General features: G+C 39.4%; 1 long non-coding RNA gene across 4 annotated transcripts; it reads left to right on the top strand.

The window, feature by feature from the left end:
- The first annotated feature begins 566 nt into the window (after positions 1-566).
- LOC124214702 (uncharacterized) lies at positions 567-7,001 on the top strand. Of its 4 annotated transcripts, XR_011176800.1 has the most exons (5): positions 567-4,530; positions 4,640-4,831; positions 5,554-5,755; positions 5,968-6,230; positions 6,755-7,001. It is a non-coding gene; the product is annotated as an uncharacterized lncRNA (long non-coding RNA). The 4 variants fall into 4 exon arrangements; XR_011176799.1 differs by having other exon boundaries at positions 567-4,831; positions 5,649-5,755; XR_006882185.2 differs by having other exon boundaries at positions 567-4,831; positions 5,968-6,150.
- The last annotated feature ends 10,146 nt before the right edge of the window (positions 7,002-17,147 follow it).

Here is a 17,147-nt window from a genome sequence, read left to right as displayed (position 1 = left end):
GAATCAGCAAATCTCATTTAATTCGTGAAAGAGTAGTACTTTAACCGCTGAACACACGGTTCAAAAGTACCGGGAGATTGGAAACAATGCTTGCTGAAATATTAACGTTATTGTCAAATAGTATATTTGGCCGAATGTGATGTTTGTCTGACGTAATCAATGATAACTACGATCAAAGAAATGTGCAATATGTTGAAACAATAATTTGTTTCACAAGACAGGTTTTAATATTCATTCAGGAAAATTATTTTGTTCATCAGATTATATAGCTACTTCAAATAAAAAAAAAAACCTTCTAAGTTAATGCGGATATGTTTGAGTGGAGCCAAGAAAAAGTTCTCGAGTTGCTATATGTACCATACTCGTATTTAATTCAAGTTATTGGCTGATAGAATGAAATATAACTTTTCTCAGTTTTAAACAATCACATGTAGTTGAAATTGATTTCAAGACCTTTCGATACCATTTGATACGAGCTTGCAACAAATGAATTATTGTTTCTACGAAATTAAATTTTGGCTAATTCGATAGTCTTCTTATTCTTTGATGAACATGTTTCATGTTTTTAAACCGAAACGATAATTCATTCGAAATACTGCCAATTTCGGTCCCTAGACGCAAGCTTTCCCGTTTGAAAAGTAGCTTCAAAGATGTTTATATACCCGAATCCTTCGCATTGCGAAAATCTAGATTCATACGAATCTGCCAACTAAGTATATATAATGCGATATGCTGGGTTGTGGTTTTGAAACCAAAATGTTTTCCAAAAACTATTCCGGAGTGACGCTACTATACGTTACATCTATATATTACATTTATATATCCTAGAACAGTTCGAGACGCGTTCGCAGAACTGGGATAATAGACAAATATTAAAGGAGTCATTGAATTATTTAAATACATTTTTAATTCACATACGGGGTTAGTCGAAGATTTCAATTTTTTCTGTACAATTGCCATATCTTCTTTGATCCAAAGAGAATATCCTATGTTTGAAACCGAATATTCGAGTCAAGGGGTAATTTGTTTTACATGAAAAGTGCAGCGCTTGGATAAGAATATCAAACCAGAAAAGCAACTCACAATCAGTGATTTATGTAGTTCAATCTCTATTTAATTTATTTAAAATATTTTTTATTGGACCTAAATACGTATTTCTTAAATTAAAAACTAGATAAATTGTCGCATTAAATAAATGTGCTCTCAGTGCACTGATTTTTTGGATCAATTAATACTTATTGAATCGAATAACTTTTTTTTCTCAGTGTAGCTAAACCACTCGAGTCTGCTGCGAAAGTGAGCTTGTTAATCAGGATACGTACAGTTTGTCTCCAAGTAAACTTACTGTATGCTTTTTACTTTTGTGTGCACACGTTAGGACTTCAGACTCGACGCACCTCGGTACTTTTTTGATTTTCGGTAGTTACATATTCATGGCGTATAAAACCTAATTAAACGCCCCTTGAAACATCAGTGCAAAGTAATCAAGAACTCGCGAACTAATTAGCAAGTCCCATCTAATCACCCGAGTGTAGCATACTCATGTCCTCTGCGTATATATTATATGTATAGGTATGACTTTTACTTTCAGCATTCATCGTACCATGGTGTACTTCATTATTTACGCATAAAAATTACCGAACGAACGAAAATTGCTCGAATGGGTTCCTCAAACATTCTAGTACTTTAAAGCTTCTATAATTGATATTTCCAGGCAAAATTTCTACACGCTCAATTTAAACGGTTCGATGTCTAGATCTGCCCACGCTTGATAGCGTAATTTAATGATTTTTTTAAACTCTCCTCTACGAAGAGCTGAAGTGAAATAGCGCTGCACTCGAAAGTGTGTCCTCTATAATTCTCATAGCTCGTAGCTCCGTAGATCTGAATTATCATGATGTAATACTTCGTACTAATAATGTTGAAAAAAATTTGACCTAGGCTAAATAGAAATTGACACGAAATTTAGTCTAATTTCAAATTACCGTTCTTTCCTAACATATATTTTTACGACTAGCAGGACTGATTGCTCAGCTGCACCTACGGTTCCGTTGCAGTGTTTCTCTAGTCTACTGTCTCTAGGACGTTCTGCCAACGGCAAATGGCCAGGGGATAGCTCCTGCGCCTAGACAAGAATACCAGGGGAGCATAGCGGCACTTTAGTGATTTCAGGTTGGATAATCGTTTCTAGAGACACGGAGAGCTGGCTGATCTCGGCTCCAGTCACCGACCTAGGAAAACCGGTTTAGCCGCGATGCTGCCGAGGCGGCAAGTTCACTATTAGGGAACTAGGAAACCCAGTCGCTGTTTCGCTCCGATGCTCGATGGTCGGGTGAAAGGTAGTTCCACAGTTTGTATATTGCGAATGATTAACACTTGCGCAATGGGGCCGCGTTCTTTCCATATCTTCGTCTAGAAATCTTTGACTTATAAATTCTATCTGTACATTACATGCTCAAATCGGACTGGATCAAGACATCCGATAGAACATTTATCTATACCTATTTTTTCAATTAAATTTATGCATATATTTCACAAAATCATACAAAATACTGAACGGATTTGGCACCTCTGACCTTACGTTAATTGTAAGAAGTTGCAGATTTGGATTGCTATTAGCTTATAAAATCCAATGTGTACATGAGACGGAATTGTAAAGTCATTAGTAATGTTATTGCAACGATGAACTTTTGGGAAAATCGTTATTTCACAACTTTAACATTGTATGAAATTCAAGAAATCGTAATAAAGCAAACCATACCTATATTTCGAAAACTTGAATCATTTGAAGTCATTCTAAAATTGCAAAGCTGCCATTTTTTCTCCAACCGTTTGTTACGTTAACGCTGCCACAACTTCATTCTCGTATGACTAGAATGATCGTAACAGCTGGGACGTGAACTGTTGTATGAATATTCAGTATTTAACATTTGGGTACCGGCATAAAAGGTGTGTTGACCTGATCTGATAGCGATCAGAAATTTCTATTGTTTGCCATGTCTTAGTGTGGCAATGTAGGAGAGGTGATGAAACCTCGGACTCCCAGTCGCAACTAGGGCATTGTCAATGGTATGACATAACGCGGTTATTGTATCGTAATTTCGTAATCGTTAGCGGCTAGTGAAAATCGCTAAAAAATAGGAATGTGAAACTCGAAAAAAAAGAAATTGCGCATTGATTGTCGCTGTAAAAATTTGTATCAGCTCGATCGATGAATAACAATAAGATGATTCGCGTGCACGAACGGTGATAACAAACCGAACGAAACCTATCAGCATCAGAGAGTTTTATACTTCAGTGAAAACACTCAAGTTCAATTTAAATGGTGTGACGCGACGCATTAATCATACGAGTGGCACGGAGCACCGACTGGAACCTCCCAACAAACGGTAAGAAATTTAATGGTATTGATTATCACACTTGTCACAATCCTGTTTCTTCAAATTTTTGAATTGAGTATACGTATTTCTAGTGAAACTCTATTTGTTTTTACGTGCTTATTCGTTTCAATTCTTGGTTAAGAATAGGTTATTACAATTCCAAATCCGATTAGTTCTATGTATGAAAATGAATTTTTTTATAAGAATATGAATCAATGGACACCATTTTTTTTTCTCTCCAAAGAATTTTCTTTTTTCAATACGAAAGAATAACCGATGAATTAATACGACGTTTCGGATTTCTTTATGTTATGTGCAATTCGAACCAATTATTAGAGTGAGTCAACTAATCGATGAATTCGTTTTCATTCGGGGTGCATCTGAGTATAAATTTATATGAATTACCGGACAAAGACACCGTATTGGATCGAATTCAAGAATCTCAATCCCTTTCAATTCTTTCCGATTGTTGAGCCAGTAATTAAAACCCACTATTTGCTAGTCCAGATGGTTAATTCTGATTCTGAACAACTTTTATCGTTGGTCATTGTAATTTCGATTCGGACAGGAGCAGAAAATGGTAAGTTAAAACGACAATAACAGAATATGATGAGTTACGTTGTTTAGCAAGAGAAAAACGAATATTGTCGTGTGACATGGTTAGTGTTTTAACCTGCATAAAATCAGTTCAAACCAGTTTTCCTTATTTGATTTCAAATATATCTGTTTATTTCAAGCACTGCGTTTTACTTTTCATCACTTACGGTAATATGTATAAGAAAAATATTGATTTCTGGACTTTGACACAGTTTATTATACAAAGTTTACAGAAAATTTCATACAAATTGCTATACAACGTATAAAACAATGCAGTAGAATATAATTTCATAAAAAAACAGGGGAAGCGTATGTTTGATGAAGAAAAGAGAATATTAACGACAAGAGATTTTGATCTCACTTAATGATACTTTCAGTAATTATTGATTTGCAGAGTGATAAGCATTATCGCGAGAAATATTATTTTTACGGTCTAATTGTTCAATAAAAATAATTACTTTTCTAGATGACTGATATTTTTTCACTACCTTCGCTAACGGTAAATATGACGTGCTTACGGGGGAAGTTCATTCGATTATTCGTTTAGTTGGAGGTAACACATTGAAATAGAATATCAAACGATTGATTTGTATTATACGAGACGAATGTCGTTGGGTTGTTTGTAACTAGGCGCCCAATCTGTTTGACTAATTACTTGTCAGGACCGTTACCTGAAGAAGATAGAGAGTTGCCCCACTGGACTTTGGTGTGACAACCAAAAATGGTCGTGCGCTTGCGCCCCCTGAGATGTTCCAATGGTAGAGTTGAAAACTTATTGCAGAACATCAGAGAGTTGCCGATTTCGACATGATGCTGGCTACATTCACCTTCCGAGTAACGCAGTCTTCGCAATGGTGAGCTCAAGCCAGTACTTAGCCTGTGTGTATTTACCGACTTGTCGGCGATACAAGAAATTAATGATGAAAATGATTTTCTTTGAAAATTCGTAGCAAAACAGTGATTTAATTAAAGTATACAGTATAAGGGTACCCGAGAGAAGAATGTATACATAGATCGTGAATAATAATAGATCAGATGTAATAATAATGCTGAGACCAAATAGTATATATGTATATGCGGTCCATGTACGATATTAATACATGTGATCCATTTGCGATCAATACGTGATGCATCCTCTAAATTTTATAATTTTCCAGGAGGCAAACTAGATTATCTACACTAATCGGCTATGATATGAAAATAGCAGAATTACAGATTTCGAAATAGGATTCTATTCGACACGCGCTCGATGTATTCCATAACATTAATATTCATAATTATTACAACTTTTCATTTGATGTCTCGATCTTGAATTTTCGTGGGCATAGAATCGAAACGCTGTTTTAGTTAGTCGCAAGTGAAGTATCTACGTTGGGTAGAGAAGCAGAATTGTTTTTCGGAAAGTGTTCGGATGAAAAAAAATTCAAAGTAACTGTAATACATCACGGATGCGCTAATTTTGATCGAGATGAAATGGATGCTCCGTATATGAGACAGTATTTAACGCAGTGTCCTGATCTAAAGACCTAAAAAGGTGATTGTCGGCGATTTATTATTTTTTTTTTTTTCTTTGAAGCGGAGAGATAGAACGAAGCTTCTTGAAACTTGAAGTGTATTTTAACACACATATGAGAGGTACCAGCTAAAATTGTTTGCATCCAACTGTTACAGAACGGCAGCATTATTAGCTGACCCGTTAACTGGAGAATATATCTTTAGTAGACGCTGACCATCGAAGGGCGTAGCCGCTTGAGTCTGGAATCGGCAAGAGAGATAAGGTGCGTACTTCTTGTCTGAAATGTAAGAACTAAAATCATTATACATCACGTCATATCATCATACATCATACATCATACATCATCATATCATATATTATCATCATACATAGTATTAAAGTTCGAAACCAAAGTTTGGATGTTCGGATATTCGGATGTTCAGAAAGTGACGTCACTCAAATTTTTTTTTCTTTTGTCGTCATCGATCTATATAGACGAAAATCAACTAGCCGATTTCCTCAGTCCGGAAACAACCGCGCAGTAGAATGGACGTATGAGAACCGCGCTCCGCAGATTTTGAGTACCGGGGTCTCTACCTCCTGGACCCTGCGCTTCGGGGCCACTTTCTGGTGAAACTTTAGTTCCAGGACAAGCGCTCCGTAGTTTCTACGCTCCAGGTACGCTACCGGGTGGAACTAGACGTTCATTCAACTCGAATCTGAGACCAAAAACGTTTGACTCCAAGATCTAAGAAAAAGTAAGGCTAACTTCCTGCTTCCCACGTTTCTATGTTCCTGCTTTCATCGCTTTATTCTGCTTTTTTGTGTTTTTTTTTTCTTTCCTTTTTCTCTTTTTTTTTCTGACATTGTCTTCGCCGTCTATGTGTCTTCTAATTCTCTGTTCTGATTTTTTGTATTCCTAGAACTTAAATAGAAATATAGAACTGGGCTAAGGTTTTGGACTCAAGACTTTGTTTATTTTTAAGTTTGTAATAATCGTTCCTAATATTGTCATGGGAAAAATGAATCAATAAACCATTGAACCATTAAACCCCTTTGTATTTTTGGCAAATATTTCTGGGATTTTGAAAAGTGCTGAAACAAATTAATTGTGGCATTATTCCGACGTAATTTTGCGGGAGAAATCGATTGGGCGCAGTTCCAATTCGCTGCGATCAACGCATCGAAAGTTACAGCCAAGAAACAACACCTGTGATTATATGAATCCTTACGTAATGTTTTTGATGTGTTCTTATACTGAAAATATTTATTGCTATTCCAGGTACAACCCGAGGTGGTTATCGGTGGTTGTTCGAGGTGGTTGGCGATTGTTGGAGGTGGTCGGAGGTGGACGAGGAGGAGGACGAACTGAACTGAGTTTCAAAGCCCTGTTGACATAAAAGCAGCTATTCGATAGAAATTATAGTTTATAGTTTACACAGCCCATTGCATGATATTTCATTATAAATACGTATGTTTCAATGTATTTAGGAATAATTTATCAAATATACAGAGGTCATGTGCAAATAATAAATGGATTGATTCGACCTCAGTTTGATGTATTCATTGGAGCTTTAACAATAAATTTAAGCTTTGTTACTTCTTTTATTTTATTATGGATAATCAAAAACATTTCCGACTATTCGTGCTGTGGAAGCATGGGGATTAAGCCAAATGTAGCAAAAGATTAGAAACAGTGTATGTAGAGTACGGGTACTTTTCTGATAATGCAAATAGAATAGAATACCACGCCTTGCGAATTAGCTTTCCAGACAGAGATGAACGATGAATTTTAAGGACTGCATTATCGTTGTTGAATACTCTATACCTCATGGGAAAAGAAAATCTGTAACGATAAAATTATGCACCGGATCATCGTCGACTTTAAGATTTGAAATGTCCTACCATTTTCGAATACCTCCTACCTCCCCCTGCCACCTCCCACCATCAATGGCCACTTTCGACCATCCCCTATTACCTTCTGCCAGCGCCGACCACCTCCTACCATTTCCGAACACCTCCAACCGTCCTATTTACCTATATTACTAGATTAGCTATGATATGAAAAGAGAAGAATTATTCATTTCGAAATGGGATTCTATTCGACGCGCGCTCGATGTATTCCATAACATTAGTATTCATAATTATTTCAACAACTTTTCATTTTCTCTCTCGATCTTGAATTTTCATAGGCATAGAATCGAAACGTTGTTTTAGCTGGTCGCAAGTGAAGTATCTGCGTTGGGTAGAGGAGCAGAATTGTTTTTCGAAAAGTATTCGGATGGAAAAAAATTCAGAGTAACTGTAATACATCACGGATGCGCTAATTTTGAACGAGATGAAATGGATGCTTCGTATATGAGACGGTATTTAACGCTGCGTAGTGGTTTAAAGACCTAGAAAGGTGATAGGGAGAGAAAGAACGACGCTTCTTAACACTTCGAGTGTATTTTAACACACATTTGAAAGATACGAGCGAAATTTTTCATCATCCAACTGTCGCAGAACGGCAGCGTTATTAGCCGACCCGTTCACTGAAGAATATATCTTCAGTCAACGGCTGACCATCGAAGGGCCTGGCCGCTTGAGTCTGGAATCGGCAGGAGAGATAAAGTGCGTATTTCTTGTATGAAATGTGAAAGCTAAAATCATTATACATCATATCATATCATCATACATCATACATCATACATCATACACATCGTACATCATACATCATACATCATACATCATACATCATACATCGTACATCATACATCGTACATCATACATCATCATACATAGTATCAAAATTCGAAACCATAGTTTGGATGTCGGATGTTCAGAAAGTGACGTCACCAATTCAAAATCAGCTAGCAGAATTCCTCAGTCTGGAAACAACCGCGCAGTAGAGCGGACGGATGAGAGTCGCGCTCCGCAAATTTCGAGTACCGGGTTCTCAACCTCCCGGATCCCGCGCTTCGGGTCCGCTACGTATTTCGAGTACGGGGTTCTCAACCTCCCAGATCCCACGCTTCGGGTCCGCTACGCGGTGAAACTCGACTTCCAGGATAAGCGCTCCGTGGCTCCTCGTTCATGTTTATAATAAATTATTTCAATTCGTTTTTCGCGCAACCCCAAATTCGGTAGCTGTCAGTCCGCTAATAAAATTTCTCGACTTCCAGGATAAGCGCTCCGTGGTTCATGGTTCATGTTTGCAATGAACTATTTCAATTCGTTTTTCGCGCAACCCCAAATTCGGTAGCTGTCAGTCCGCTAATAAAATTTCTCGACTTCCAGGATAAGCGCTCCGTGGTTCATGGTTCATGTTTGCAATGAACTATTTCAATTCGTTTTTCGCGCAACCCCAAATTCGGTAGCTGTCAGTCCGCTAATAAAATTTCTCGACTTCCAGGATAAGCGCTCCGTGGCTCCTCGTTCATGTTTATAATAAATTATTTCAATTCGTTTTTCGCGCAACCCCAAATTCGGTAGCTGTCAGTCCGCTAATAAAATTTCTCGACTTCCAGGATAAGCGCTCCGTGGCTCCTCGTTCATGTTTATAATAAATTATTTCAATTCGTTTTTCGCGCAACCCCAAATTCGGTAGCTGTCAGTCCGCTAATAAAATTTCTCGACTTCCAGGATAAGCGCTCCGTGGTTTCTGGTACATGTTTACAATAAATTATTTCAATTCGTTTTTCGCGCAACCCCAAATTCGGTAGCTGTCAGTCCGCTAATAAAATTTCTCGACTTCCAGGATAAGCGCTCCGTGGTTCATGGTTCATGTTTGCAATGAACTATTTCAATTCGTTTTTCGCGCAACCCCAAATTCGGTAGCTGTCAGTCCGCTAATAAAATTTCTCGACTTCCAGGATAAGCGCTCCGTGGTTCATGGTTCATGTTTGCAATGAACTATTTCAATTCGTTTTTCGCGCAACCCCAAATTCGGTAGCTGTCAGTCCGCTAATAAAATTTCTCGACTTCCAGGATAAGCGCTCCGTGGCTCCTCGTTCATGTTTATAATAAATTATTTCAATTCGTTTTTCGCGCAACCCCAAATTCGGTAGCTGTCAGTCCGCTAATAAAATTTCTCGACTTCCAGGATAAGCGCTCCGTGGCTCCTCGTTCATGTTTATAATAAATTATTTCAATTCGTTTTTCGCGCAACCCCAAATTCGGTAGCTGTCAGTCCGCTAATAAAATTTCTCGACTTCCAGGATAAGCGCTCCGTGGTTTCTGGTACATGTTTACAATAAATTATTTCAATTCGTTTTTCGCGCAACCCCAAATTCGGTAGCTGTCAGTCCGCTAATAAAATTTCTCGACTTCCAGGATAAGCGCTCCGTGGTTTCTGGTACATGTTTACAATAAATTATTTCAATTCGTTTTTCGCGCAACCCCAAATTCGGTAGCTGTCAGTCCGCTAATAAAATTTCTCGACTTCCAGGATAAGCGCTCCGTGGCTCCTCGTTCATGTTTATAATAAATTATTTCAATTCGTTTTTCGCGCAACCCCAAATTCGGTAGCTGTCGGTGCGCTAATGAAATTTCTATAACTTCACAATCTTCTCATAATCTTTTTGGTAAAATATGTCGATAAAAAAATTATATCAAACCTTACACATTATTTTTGATTTGTTCTCACGCTGAAAATATTTATTAGTATTTGAGGTATAACTCGAGGTGGTTGAAGGTGGTCGGAGGTGGACGAGGAGGAGGACGAGGAGGACGAGGAGGACGAGGATTTGTGCTGGGTGAGTAAAACACTTTTACAATATTTCATGGCAATTGTAATTATATTTCATCTGAAATATTACAAACTTGTCACGTTTACAATAAATTATTTCACTTCATTTTTCGTGCAAGCACATATTCAGTAGCTATGAATAATCTTATACAGTTTATTATATTATTAATTAATTGATTAATTACATTAATCCTTACACAATATTTTTGATGTGTTCCTATACTAACAATATTCATTACTATTCCAGGTATTACCCGAGGTGGTCGGAGGTGGACGAGGAGGAGGACGAGCTGGACGAGGAGGAGGACCAGGTGGACGAGGAGGAGGACGCGGTGGACGAGGAGCAGGCGGGGTGGGTCGTGGGAGAGGACCTCTCCTCTCCTCAGAGGAGGGGAGGGGCGGGGCAGGGAAGGGGAGAGGTGGGCGGGGAGGGGGAAGGGATGGGAAGGGGAGGGGAGGGTGGCGGGGAGGGGCGGGGAGGGGGAGGGCGGCGGGGAGGGGCGGGAAGGGGGAGGGCGGCGGGGGGCGGGAGGGCGGCGGGGGGCGCGAGGGAGGGAGGGAGGGAGGGAGGGAGGGAGGACGCGGGAGGGGGGGGGTGTACTGCTCTATTAACTGTAACGGGCTCGCATCGACATCCGTCCTCTACTCTCTCCCTCCCTCCCTCCCTCCCTCCCGCCCGCCCGCCCGCCCTCCCTCCCTCCCTCCCTCCCTCCCTCCCTCCCCCCCCCGCCTTCCCTCCCTCCCTCCCTCCCCCCCCGCCTTCCCTCCCTCCCTCCCTCCCGCCCCTCCCTCCCCCTCCCTCCCCCCACCACCCTCCCCCCTCCCGCCCCACCCCGCCACCCTCCCCTTCCCTTCCCGTCCCTTCCCCCTCCCCGCCCACCTTTCCCCTTCCCTGCCCCTCCCCCTCCCCTCCTCTGAGGAGAGGAGAGGTCCTCTCCCACGACCCACCCCGCCTGCTCCTCGTCCACCTCGTCCTCCTCCTCGTCCACCTGGTCCTCCTCCTCGTCCAGCTCGTCCTCCTCCTCGTCCACCTCCGACCACCCCGGGTAATACCTGGAATAGTAATGAATATTTTTAGTATAGGAACACATCAAAAATATTGTGTAAGGATTAATGTAATTAATCAATTAATTAATAATATAATAAATTGTATAAGATTATTCATAGCTACTGAATATGTGCTTGCACGAAAAATGAATTGAAATAATTTATTGTAAACGTGACAAGTTTGTAATATTTCAGATGAAATATAAATACAATTGCCATTAAATATTATAAGAATATTAATTAATTAATTAATAATATAATAAATTGTATAAGATTATTCATAGCTACTGAATATGTGCTTGCACGAAAAATGAATTGAAATAATTTATTGTGAACGTGACAAGTTTGTAATATTTCAGATGAAATATAATTACAATTGCCATGAAATATTGTGAAAGTGTTTTACTCACCCAGCACAAATCCTCGTCCTCCTCGTCCTCCTCGTGCTCCTCATCGTCCACCTCCAACCACCTTCAACCACCTCGAGTTATACCTCAAATACTAATAAATATTTTAGGCGAGAGAACAAATCAAAAATAATGTGTAAGGTTTGATATAATTTTTTTATCGACATATTTTACCAAAAAGATTATGAGAAGATTGTGAAGTTATAGAAATTTCATTAGCGCACCGACAGCTACCGAATTTGGGGTTGCGCGAAAAACGAATTGAAATAATTTATTATAAACATGAACGAGGAGCCACGGAGCGCTTATCCTGGAAGTCGAGAAATTTTATTAGCGGACTGACAGCTACCGAATTTGGGGTTGCGCGAAAAACGAATTGAAATAATTTATTATAAACATGAACGAGGAGCCACGGAGCGCTTATCCTGGAAGTCGAGAAATTTTATTAGCGGACTGACAGCTACCGAATTTGGGGTTGCGCGAAAAACGAATTGAAATAATTTATTATAAACATGAACGAGGAGCCACGGAGCGCTTATCCTGGAAGTCGAGAAATTTTATTAGCGGACTGACAGCTACCGAATTTGGGGTTGCGCGAAAAACGAATTGAAATAGTTCATTGCAAACATGAACCATGAACCACGGAGCGCTTATCCTGGAAGTCGAGAAATTTTATTAGCGGACTGACAGCCACCGAATTTGGGGTTGCGCGAAAAACGAATTGAAATAATTTATTATAAACATGAACGAGGAGCCACGGAGCGCTTATCCTGGAAGTCGAGAAATTTTATTAGCGGACTGACAGCTACCGAATTTGGGGTTGCGCGAAAAACGAATTGAAATAGTTCATTGCAAACATGAACCATGAACCACGGAGCGCTTATCCTGGAAGTCGAGAAATTTTATTAGCGGACTGACAGCCACCGAATTTGGGGTTGCGCGAAAAACGAATTGAAATAATTCATTATAAACATGAACGAGGAGCCACGGAGCGCTTATCCTGGAAGTCGAGTTTCACCGCGTAGCGGACCCGAAGCGTGGGATCTGGGAGGTTGAGAACCCCGTACTCGAAATACGTAGCGGACCCGAAGCGCGGGATCCGGGAGGTTGAGAACCCGGTACTCGAAATTTGCGGAGCGCGACTCTCATCCGTCCGCTCTACTGCGCGGTTGTTTCCAGACTGAGGAATTCTGCTAGCTGATTTTGAATTGGTGACGTCACTTTCTGAACATCCGACATCCAAACTATGGTTTCGAATTTTGATACTATGTATGATGATGTATGATGTACGATGTATGATGTATGATGTATGATGTATGATGATATGATATGATGTATAATGATTTTAGCTTTCACATTTCATACAAGAAATACGCACTTTATCTCTCCTGCCGATTCCAGACTTAAGCGGCCAGGCCCTTCGATGGTCAGCCGTTGACTGAAGATATATTCTTCAGTGAACGGGTCGGCTAATAACGCTGCCGTTCTGCGACAGTTGGATGATGAAAAATTTCGCTCGTATCTTTCAAATGTGTGTTAAAATACACTCGAAGTGTTAAGAAGCGTCGTTCTTTCTCTCCCTATCACCTTTCTAGGTCTTTAAACCACTACGCAGCGTTAAATACCGTCTCATATACGAAGCATCCATTTCATCTCGTTCAAAATTAGCGCATCCGTGATGTATTACAGTTACTCTGAATTTTTTTCCATCCGAATACTTTTCGAAAAACAATTCTGCTCCTCTACCCAACGCAGATACTTCACTTGCGACCAGCTAAAACAACGTTTCGATTCTATGCCTATGAAAATTCAAGATCGAGAGAGAAAATGAAAAGTTGTTGAAATAATTATGAATACTAATGTTATGGAATACATCGAGCGCGCGTCGAATAGAATCCCATTTCGAAATGAATAATTCTTCTCTTTTCATATCATAGCTAATCTAGTAATATAGGTAAATAGGACGGTTGGAGGTGTTCGGAAATGGTAGGAGGTGGTCGGCGCTGGCAGAAGGTAATAGGGGATGGTCGAAAGTGGCCATTGATGGTGGGAGGTGGCAGGGGGAGGTAGAAGGTATTCGAAAATGGTAGGACATTTCAAATCTTAAAGTCGACGATGATCCGGTGCATAATTTTATCGTTACAGATTTTCTTTTCCCATGAGGTATAGAGTATTCAACAACGATAATGCAGTCCTTAAAATTCATCGTTCATCTCTGTCTGGAAAGCTAATTCGCAAGGCGTGGTATTCTATTCTATTTGCATTATCAGAAAAGTACCCGTACTCTACATACACTGTTTCTAATCTTTTGCTACATTTGGCTTAATCCCCATGCTTCCACAGCACGAATAGTCGGAAATGTTTTTGATTATCCATAATAAAATAAAAGAAGTAACAAAGCTTAAATTTATTGTTAAAGCTCCAATGAATACATCAAACTGAGGTCGAATCAATCCATTTATTATTTGCACATGACCTCTGTATATTTGATAAATTATTCCTAAATACATTGAAACATACGTATTTATAATGAAATATCATGCAATGGGCTGTGTAAACTATAAACTATAATTTCTATCGAATAGCTGCTTTTATGTCAACAGGGCTTTGAAACTCAGTTCAGTTCGTCCTCCTCCTCGTCCACCTCCGACCACCTCCAACAATCGCCAACCACCTCGAACAACCACCGATAACCACCTCGGGTTGTACCTGGAATAGCAATAAATATTTTCAGTATAAGAACACATCAAAAACATTACGTAAGGATTCATATAATCACAGGTGTTGTTTCTTGGCTGTAACTTTCGATGCGTTGATCGCAGCGAATTGGAACTGCGCCCAATCGATTTCTCCCGCAAAATTACGTCGGAATAATGCCACAATTAATTTGTTTCAGCACTTTTCAAAATCGCGAAAATTTTCCTCAAAATTGCAAAGGGGTTAGCTTTACTTTTTCTTCATTTTTTAAGCCGAAAATTTCTGCTCTCAGATTAGATTCGTACGACCGTTCTCTGACTAACTGGACCCCCCGGAACTCAGAAAACGCAGCAAAAGGAGCGTGGGATCAACAGGAAAGAAGTTACGTACGACAAAGCACCTGCTGAAAAAATGTCGAAAACACAGGTTCTCGTTTTTTGGCTGTAACTTTTGACGCGTTGATCGCAGCGTATTGGAACTGCACCCATTCGATTCCCCTCGCAAAATTACGTCCGAATACTGCCACAATTAATTTATTCCGGCAGTTTTCAAAATCGCGAAAATTCACGCCGAAAATGCAAACGGGTTAGCCTTACTTTTTTTGGGGTCTTTAATTGGGTTTTCCGGGCAAAGAAGGGAATCAGAACATTGACGTACCAACAGCCCAGAAATCACGATAAATAAGCGTAGAAATGCCAAGTTCGCTTGCCGTAAGCTATAATTCGTATGTTGTAGCGACTGGAAACTGAGTGGAGTTATGTTCCAACACATCCGTCGAAGAATGTCTCAGCTCACATAGTTGCTATCGTATTATTTCAGAGGCATGTTTATGGATAACATCTCTCAAATATATTTGAAACTTATCTATTCTACAGTTGTCGATATTTCTGCTAGAATTCAAAATATCTACATTCTTTGTGAAATAAAAATATTAAAAAGTGCAGATGAGATTATGGGACAATTTTACACGACTCGTACACTGTATAAATAACATATCATATTTTCCTACGACAGGAAAGCAATAGTTTTCTCAGACGCCTAGTAACATTTCCTGCATAATGAAGCGTCTTAATTATCTACTGGGGCATGCAATATATTCCATCATCGTGTGTCAGCGTTTTGCTGACCATCCCCCTGACATTGCTGTTACCGACAACGTAGACACAAATGATAAGTATAAGCTGATATGTATACATATATGTTTCAAGTAGCACACGGGTCGAAACTGCTTGCTAGTGCTCATTGGACTGTTTAATCGTTGACGAAATGGAAAAGTACACGGTCTACGATTCTGGAGCGGATTGTAGTGAATTGATTCAGTTTTTATTTTTTGTTAAATTGATATTATCTTACCTATAATTCGTATGTTGTAGCGAATTGATCCTCCTACTCCTACTACCACTCCTGATCCTATTCCTGATCCTACTTCTACTCCTCCTTCTGATCCTACTCCTATTCCTACTCCTGATCCTACTCCTGATCCTGATCCTACTTCATCAAATAGTATAAAAATGTTGAACTCACCGAGCACAAATCCTTGTCTTCCTTGTCCACCTTGTTCTCCTCGTCTTTGTCGTCCTCCTCCTTGTCCACCTCGATCACCCGCAACCGCCGTCGAATACTTCCGACCACCTGCGACCACCTCCAACCACCCCCAACAAACAACGATAACCACCTGGGGTTATACCTGGAATAGTAATAAATATTTTCAGTATAAGAACACATCAAAAATATTGTGTAAGGATTAATGTAATCAATTAACTAATCAATTATATAATAAATTTTATTAGCGCATTTATAGCTTCTGAATTAGTGATCGCGCGAAAAATGAAGTGAAACAATTTACATATTGTAAGCATGACTAGTTTAAGAAATTTTAAATAAAATATAATTACAATTTCCATTGAATATTATGAAAATGTTTTACTCACCGTGCACAAATCCTCTTTTCCTCTTCTTCCTCGTCCTCCTCCTCGACCACCTCGTCCACCCCTAACCGCCTTCCACCACGTCCAACCACCTCCAACTACCGCCAACCACCTCTATTTGTCTCTCTTGAATTTTTTCTACTATGTACAGACAGGCATCGCCAGTAACTTGTTATAATGTTGGTGGATCGCTCTAGATGGGAAGTTTCAAAAATGTCCATAAATTGGCTGACATTCGTATTTTTGTTTTTTGTGAATTATCTCGCATCGCCGTGGTTGTCCAAAAAAAAGTCCATTGAGGCTGACGGTAGCAGCCGGAATTAGCAGCATATCTTTTTAATATTTATTCTATTGAGGTAGAGGAGACCGTCAATCAAAATTTCGTAAAATACTTTTGACCCCCATACTTTTATAGAATCCCGAAAATAAATCTGGATTGCATTTTTATACTTTCGAAACATTCAACACGTTTGGCTACTAACTTTGGCTTCTAGCTTTAGGTTCATAAAAGTTCTCAACAAAATATCTACGGCGGAAAATTTTACACAAAATTTTGTCATCTACTTTGAAATACAATTATTTTTAATGTAAAAATCTAAATTTATTCATTCCTCTATGTTCTTCTTTCGTTTCGCTATAACTTTTGAAATACTTGATGCATATTTTTGCAAATTTGTGTATTTGTGTTCCACAAAAGTTGCCGGAAACCGGGGCCAGTATTGTAAGTGATTGCGGCATAACGATGTGAAACCCTCAAAATTACGATTGCCTCTCAAAGTGTCGCATGGAAAGATGAATCGACACTCTCAGTGTCATTTGAAAGTATTTTTCTTCTACTTTCATTATGCAAAAAAAATCTATACTTTG

The sequence above is a fragment of the Neodiprion pinetum genome, chromosome 3, assembly GCF_021155775.2.
Source record: "Neodiprion pinetum isolate iyNeoPine1 chromosome 3, iyNeoPine1.2, whole genome shotgun sequence".
Taxonomy (NCBI): Eukaryota; Metazoa; Arthropoda; class Insecta; order Hymenoptera; family Diprionidae; genus Neodiprion; species Neodiprion pinetum.
Note: the sequence above shows the minus strand (reverse complement) of the source record. Positions and strands in the feature narration are given on the sequence as shown.